The sequence below is a fragment of the Anomaloglossus baeobatrachus genome, chromosome 3, assembly GCF_048569485.1.
Source record: "Anomaloglossus baeobatrachus isolate aAnoBae1 chromosome 3, aAnoBae1.hap1, whole genome shotgun sequence".
Lineage (NCBI taxonomy): Eukaryota > Metazoa > Chordata > Amphibia > Anura > Aromobatidae > Anomaloglossus > Anomaloglossus baeobatrachus.
The window spans coordinates 706,061,741-706,067,740 of NC_134355.1; positions in this window are offsets into that span (position 1 = coordinate 706,061,741).

The window sequence follows — 6,000 nt, forward strand, 5'->3', positions numbered from 1 at the left end:
ATGGGAAAGAAAAAGGATCCCTGCTGCTGAAAAGCGTCACACAGTGCAATGCCAGGACAAGCTATGAAGACACTGCATATTTCTCAGAAACCTAAGTGTGATCATCGCATAGTGATGACATTTGTGGCTGATACATGGCACAGACAGATTCCTGCAAATAAAGGCAGAATGAGGAAGGTGTCTGCCAGATAAAATCATCGGATTAAGGGTACGATTCCACTTGTGTTATGCACGGACGAGTGCTATGATAATGAAATAAGGCAGCAAGAGATGTCAAAAGCAATAAAAAAGGATTTTGGAGTTATGTAAAAAAGAAAAGTCAAAGATGTTATAGGAATTTTACAGGATGAAAATGGTGAAGTTGTAAAAAATGATGTTGAGAAGCCGAACTTTTAAGTTCCTATTTTGCATCTGTTTTCTTTGAAAAAGTAAAATCAACTGATCTTCACCGTTCTATTGTAGGATTAGAAGAATTCAGGTCATCAATAAACAAAGAGATAGTGAGGGAACACTTAGCTAACATTAATGAATTCAAGTCCCCAGGTCCAGATGAATTCCACCCCAGAGTACTGTAGGAGTTAGCAGAGGAAATATTAGAACCATTCTTCATAATTTGTGAAAATTCTTGAAGAACAGGAGAAGTTCCAGAAGACTGGAGAAGAGCAAATGTTGTCCCTATCTTCAAAAAGGGGAAGAAGGTGGACCCGGGGAACTACAGGCCTGTGAGCCTGACTTCCATACCAGGAGAGATCTTTGAACAAATTATTAAACAACATTTATGCAAGTACCTGGATGAGAATGAAGTGATTAACCAGAGCCAGCATGGGTTTGTAACTAATAAGTCATGTCAGACTAACTTCATTTCCTTCTATGACAAAATCACTGACTGGGTGGATCAGGGAAATGCAGTAGATATGGTATATCTTGACTACAGTAAAGCATTTGTATCTCATACAATCCTTATTGAAAAAATGACCAAGTGTGGAATGGACAAGGCAACTGTTAGATGGATTTGTAACTGGCTTAGTGATCGGAGTCAAAGAGTGGTCATAAATGGCTGCACGTCCAGTTGGAAAACTGTCACAAGTGGGGTACCACAGGGCCCTGTCCTGAGCCCCGTGTTGTTCCACATCTTTATCAATGATTTAGATGAAGGTATTAAGGGTAAACTGATTAAATTTGCTGAGGACACAAAGTTAGGAGGAATAGCTAATACTAGAGAAGAGAGAGAGGATTCAACAAGATCTAAACAAGCTGGAACAATGGGCAGCAACTAATAGAATGTTTTTTAAGAGGGAGAAATGCAAAGTCATACATCTTGGCAAGAATAATGAAAAGAGCACACACAGCATGGGAGGAATAGAGCTATCCAACAGCATGTGTGACATCTACAGCATGGGAGGAATAGAGCTATCCAACAGCATGTGTGACATATACAGCATGGGAGGAATAGCGCTATCCAACAGCATGTGTGACATATACAGCATGGGAGGAATAGAGCTATCCAACAGCATGTGTGACATATACAGCATGGGAGGAATAGAGCTATCCAACAGCATGTGTGACATATACAGCATGGGAGGAATAGAGCTATCCAACAGCATGTGTGACATATACAGCATGGGGGGAATAGCACTATCCAACAGCATGTGCGACATATACAGCATGGGAGGAATAGAGCTATCCAACAGCATGTGTGACATATACAGCATGGGAGGAATAGAGCTATCCAACAGCATGTGTGACATATATAGCATGGGGGGAATAGAGCTATCCAACAGCATGTGTGACATATACAGCATGGGGGGAATAGCGCTATCCAACAGCATGTGTGACATATACAGCATGGGGGGAATAGAGCTATCCAACAGCATGTGTGACATATACAGCATGGGAGGAATAGCGCTATCCAACAGCATGTGTGACATATACAGCATGGGAGGAATAGAGCTATCCAACAGCATGTGTGACATATACAGCATGGGAGGAATAGCGCTATCCAACAGCATGTGCGACATATACAGCATGGGAGGAATAGCGCTATCCAACAGCATGTGCGACATATACAGCATGGGAGGAATAGAGCTATCCAACAGCATGTGTGACATATACAGCATGGGAGGAATAGAGCTATCCAACAGCATGTGTGACATCTACAGCATGGGAGGAATAGAGCTATCCAACAGCATGTGTGACATATACAGCATGGGAGGAATAGAGCTATCCAACAGCATGTGTGACATCTACAGCATGGGAGGAATAGAGCTATCCAACAGCATGTGTGACATATACAGCATGGGAGGAATAGCGCTATCCAACAGCATGTGCGACATATACAGCATGGGAGGAATAGAGCTATCCAACAGCATGTGTGACATATACAGCATGGGAGGAATAGAGCTATCCAACAGCATGTGTGACATATATAGCATGGGGGGAATAGAGCTATCCAACAGCATGTGTGACATATACAGCATGGGGGGAATAGCGCTATCCAACAGCATGTGTGACATATACAGCATGGGAGGAATAGCGCTATCCAACAGCATGTGTGACATATACAGCATGGGAGGAATAGCACTATCCAACAGCATGTGTGACATATACAGCATGGGAGGAATAGAGCTATCCAACAGCATGTGTGACATCTACAGCATGGGAGGAATAGAGCTATCCAACAGCATGTGTGACATATACAGCATGGGAGGAATAGAGCTATCCAACAGCATGTGTGACATCTACAGCATGGGGGGAATAGAGCTATCCAACAGCATGTGTGACATATACAGCATGGGAGGAATAGAGCTATCCAACAGCATGTGTGACATCTACAGCATGGGAGGAATAGCGCTATCCAACAGCATGTGTGACATCTACAGCATGGGAGGAATAGAGCTATCCAACAGCATGTGTGACATATACAGCATGGGAGGAATAGCGCTATCCAACAGCATGTGTGACATATATAGCATGGGAGGAATAGAGCTATCCAACAGCATGTGTGACATATACAGCATGGGGGTGTGACGGGAGTGTACAACAGAGCAAAGGATGGACGAGGCCGAGGGACGATCCAACAGGTTTATTCACAAGAACACCGGAACAGCACACGATAAGTCCACGTAAAACAGATTCGGGGGCCCTTCCCGACAATCCTCGGACCGGATAACAAAGCAATTGTCCTTACAGTAGTCCAAAGAGTTCCACACAATCCCACGGGCCGCCACACAGGCCTAGCTCCGTCCGTGTCCACAGCCACCCAGGCTGGAGCTCCTTCCTCTCTTTAGTTTCAGCTCACTCTGAAGTTACAAAAAGGGAAATGCATTGTCTGTGCTCCTTGACCAGCCCACCATGTTTGTTCAGGGGGTAGGGGTCACACATCCTATCATCAATGGTTTGGTCCATCACAGGGCTCCAATATGTCTGCCAGCCACAGTAGATGAAGGGATCCCCTGCTGTGCAGAACAATGACTATTCCTTCACTGGCCAATGCAATTACAGACTAGATACACAACTCTGGATAGCAGAGGACAGGCTATTTACATAATCACATTAGATGCCAAGACTGCAATTGTATGAGAGAGACACATTGAGACCAGTAGCTCCCCCAAGAAAATACATGAATTACAACTAATGCAACCAGGGAAATATACATATCATGACATAGTATCACAGCATATACAGTGAGAGGGTAAATTACATCTTCACAATTCCTCCCCCTCCCAACTTGTGTACGTACTAGGGACCTCTACAGGTCACTGGTTAAGTACACACAGGCAGAGCGTTACTTACATGTGGCTTCATGCAGCCACGAATTGGCATCGTAGCTCTCCCACATCATTGCCCAGGAGAACAGCTGCAGGCAGACCACCCATCACCCCAACCACACATCGCCTGACCCCAAAACCAAAGTTCAGATCCACAGTGGCTGTGGGAATAGTCCTCCATTGTCCACCAGCCAGTTCAATGACAATCCCAGGTCCTCTATGGATTGCCTCAGGCCGAACCACTCGGGGATCAGCCAGTGTGAGGAAAGCACCCGAGTCACAAAATCCAACAAGTCTCTGTCCATCCAGCACAACCTCCTGCAAGTGCTTACCTCGATGAGCAGAAGTCATCATAACTGCGGGTCGCACCCCGTAAACTCCTGGTGGTGCAACATGGGGGGCTGAGTCACTAGCCCAGTCCTCACATAGCGGTGCCACATCTTCCTCCATGGCACTGGGCTGTAAATAATTAACAATCCGATTGGGTGCAGGATCAGTCCTCATTTGAACAGCTGGGCAGGAGACTTGCCGATGCCCTGGCTGTCCACATTGATAGCATCTGCGCTGGGTCTCCCTCCTTCCAAGGCGTCCTCTTGGGTAAGGGGTAGGGGAACTTGGAGGCCGGCTCCCACCTGAAGGTGCTGTAGGGGTTTGAGGATGATTCCTCCATGGTCTGGCTGGGCATGAGGCCTGCAAATGCCCGGGACCCCGGCGTATTCCAGAAAGTGCAGTAGAAGCAACTGGAGGCACATTAACACGGGTATCAACATGTGGTGGCTTAGAGGAACGGGGAACAATGGGGACAGAATAACTGGGGGCATCCGGAGTTGTGGAGCTGTTAGGCGTCTCTCCATCCTCCAACAGAACCCTCCACTGAGGCTTGATAGTGAGCACCTCATCAGCTAGAGCAGCAGCTTCTTCCACTGTCGCTGGTTTTCTCTCACGCACCCATTCCCGGATCTCAGCGGGGCACTGGGCAAAGAATTGTTCTTTCAGGATGACCTGCAGGAAGGTCTCCCAAGATAAGGCCTCCTCTGCCTCCAGCCAGCGATTGCATACTTGTTTCAGTCTGTGGGCAAACATCTTGAAAGACACTTCCCTATCACAGGCTAAAGCACGGAACTGAGTCCTGTAAGTGTCTGGGGTCACGGCATAATGTTCTAGAATAGTCTGTTTAATATCCGCATACTCACAGTTCCACTGAGGGTCCATAGCTCTATAGGCTTCAGCAGCTCCCCCCTCTAGGAGCCCAACCAGATGCCGGACACGCTCCCTGTCCGGGACTTCCATTAATTGACACTGATGCTCAAAGTCCTGGAAGAAGCCCTCAATGTCGCCTGCAGCCTCATTAAACGGCTTAAAGTCTTTGCGGGACACCCTGGGAAGTTCCCTCATGGTGGGTGCTGGGGTTACAGTCTGTCTGGAGCCTCTAGCTGCTTCCACAGCAAGCCTCCTCTCCAGCAATGCCCTCTCCTTAGCTCCGCGAATAGCCTCCCTCTTATCTTCTATGGTGGCCTCATCTCCAAGCAGTGCCATTTCCTCCTCATACCACACAATCCATTGACTTTTTTGGGTATTTACCTCCAGCTCCCGTCTTTCCTCCCTTTGCTGTGGAAATTGTTCCTCGGTGCCATCTTGCAGGCAAGCGTTTTCCAATGCCTCAATTAGTTGCTCCTTAGAGAGTCCTTTGTAACCGACTCCTAATTCACGGGCCATTGTTTGTAGGCTCACCACAGTCCAGTTCTTGTACTCTGAGGTTCTGATTCCAGATGTTAATGGGCCGTTGTCCTCCATTCCTTCTGCTCTGATCCCAGCGCTGCCAACCAGTTTGTGACGGGAGTGTACAACAGAGCAAAGGATGGACGAGGCCGAGGGACGATCCAACAGGTTTATTCACAAGAACACCGGAACAGCACACGATAAGTCCACGTAAAACAGATTCGGGGGCCCTTCCCGACAATCCTCGGACCGGATAACAAAGCAATTGTCCTTACAGTAGTCCAAAGAGTTCCACACAATCCCACGGGCCGCCACACAGGCCTAGCTCCGTCCGTGTCCACAGCCACCCAGGCTGGAGCTCCTTCCTCTCTTTAGTTTCAGCTCACTCTGAAGTTACAAAAAGGGAAATGCATTGTCTGTGCTCCTTGACCAGCCCACCATGTTTGTTCAGGGGGTAGGGGTCACACATCCTATCATCAATGGTTTGGTCCATCACAGGGCTCCAATATGTCTG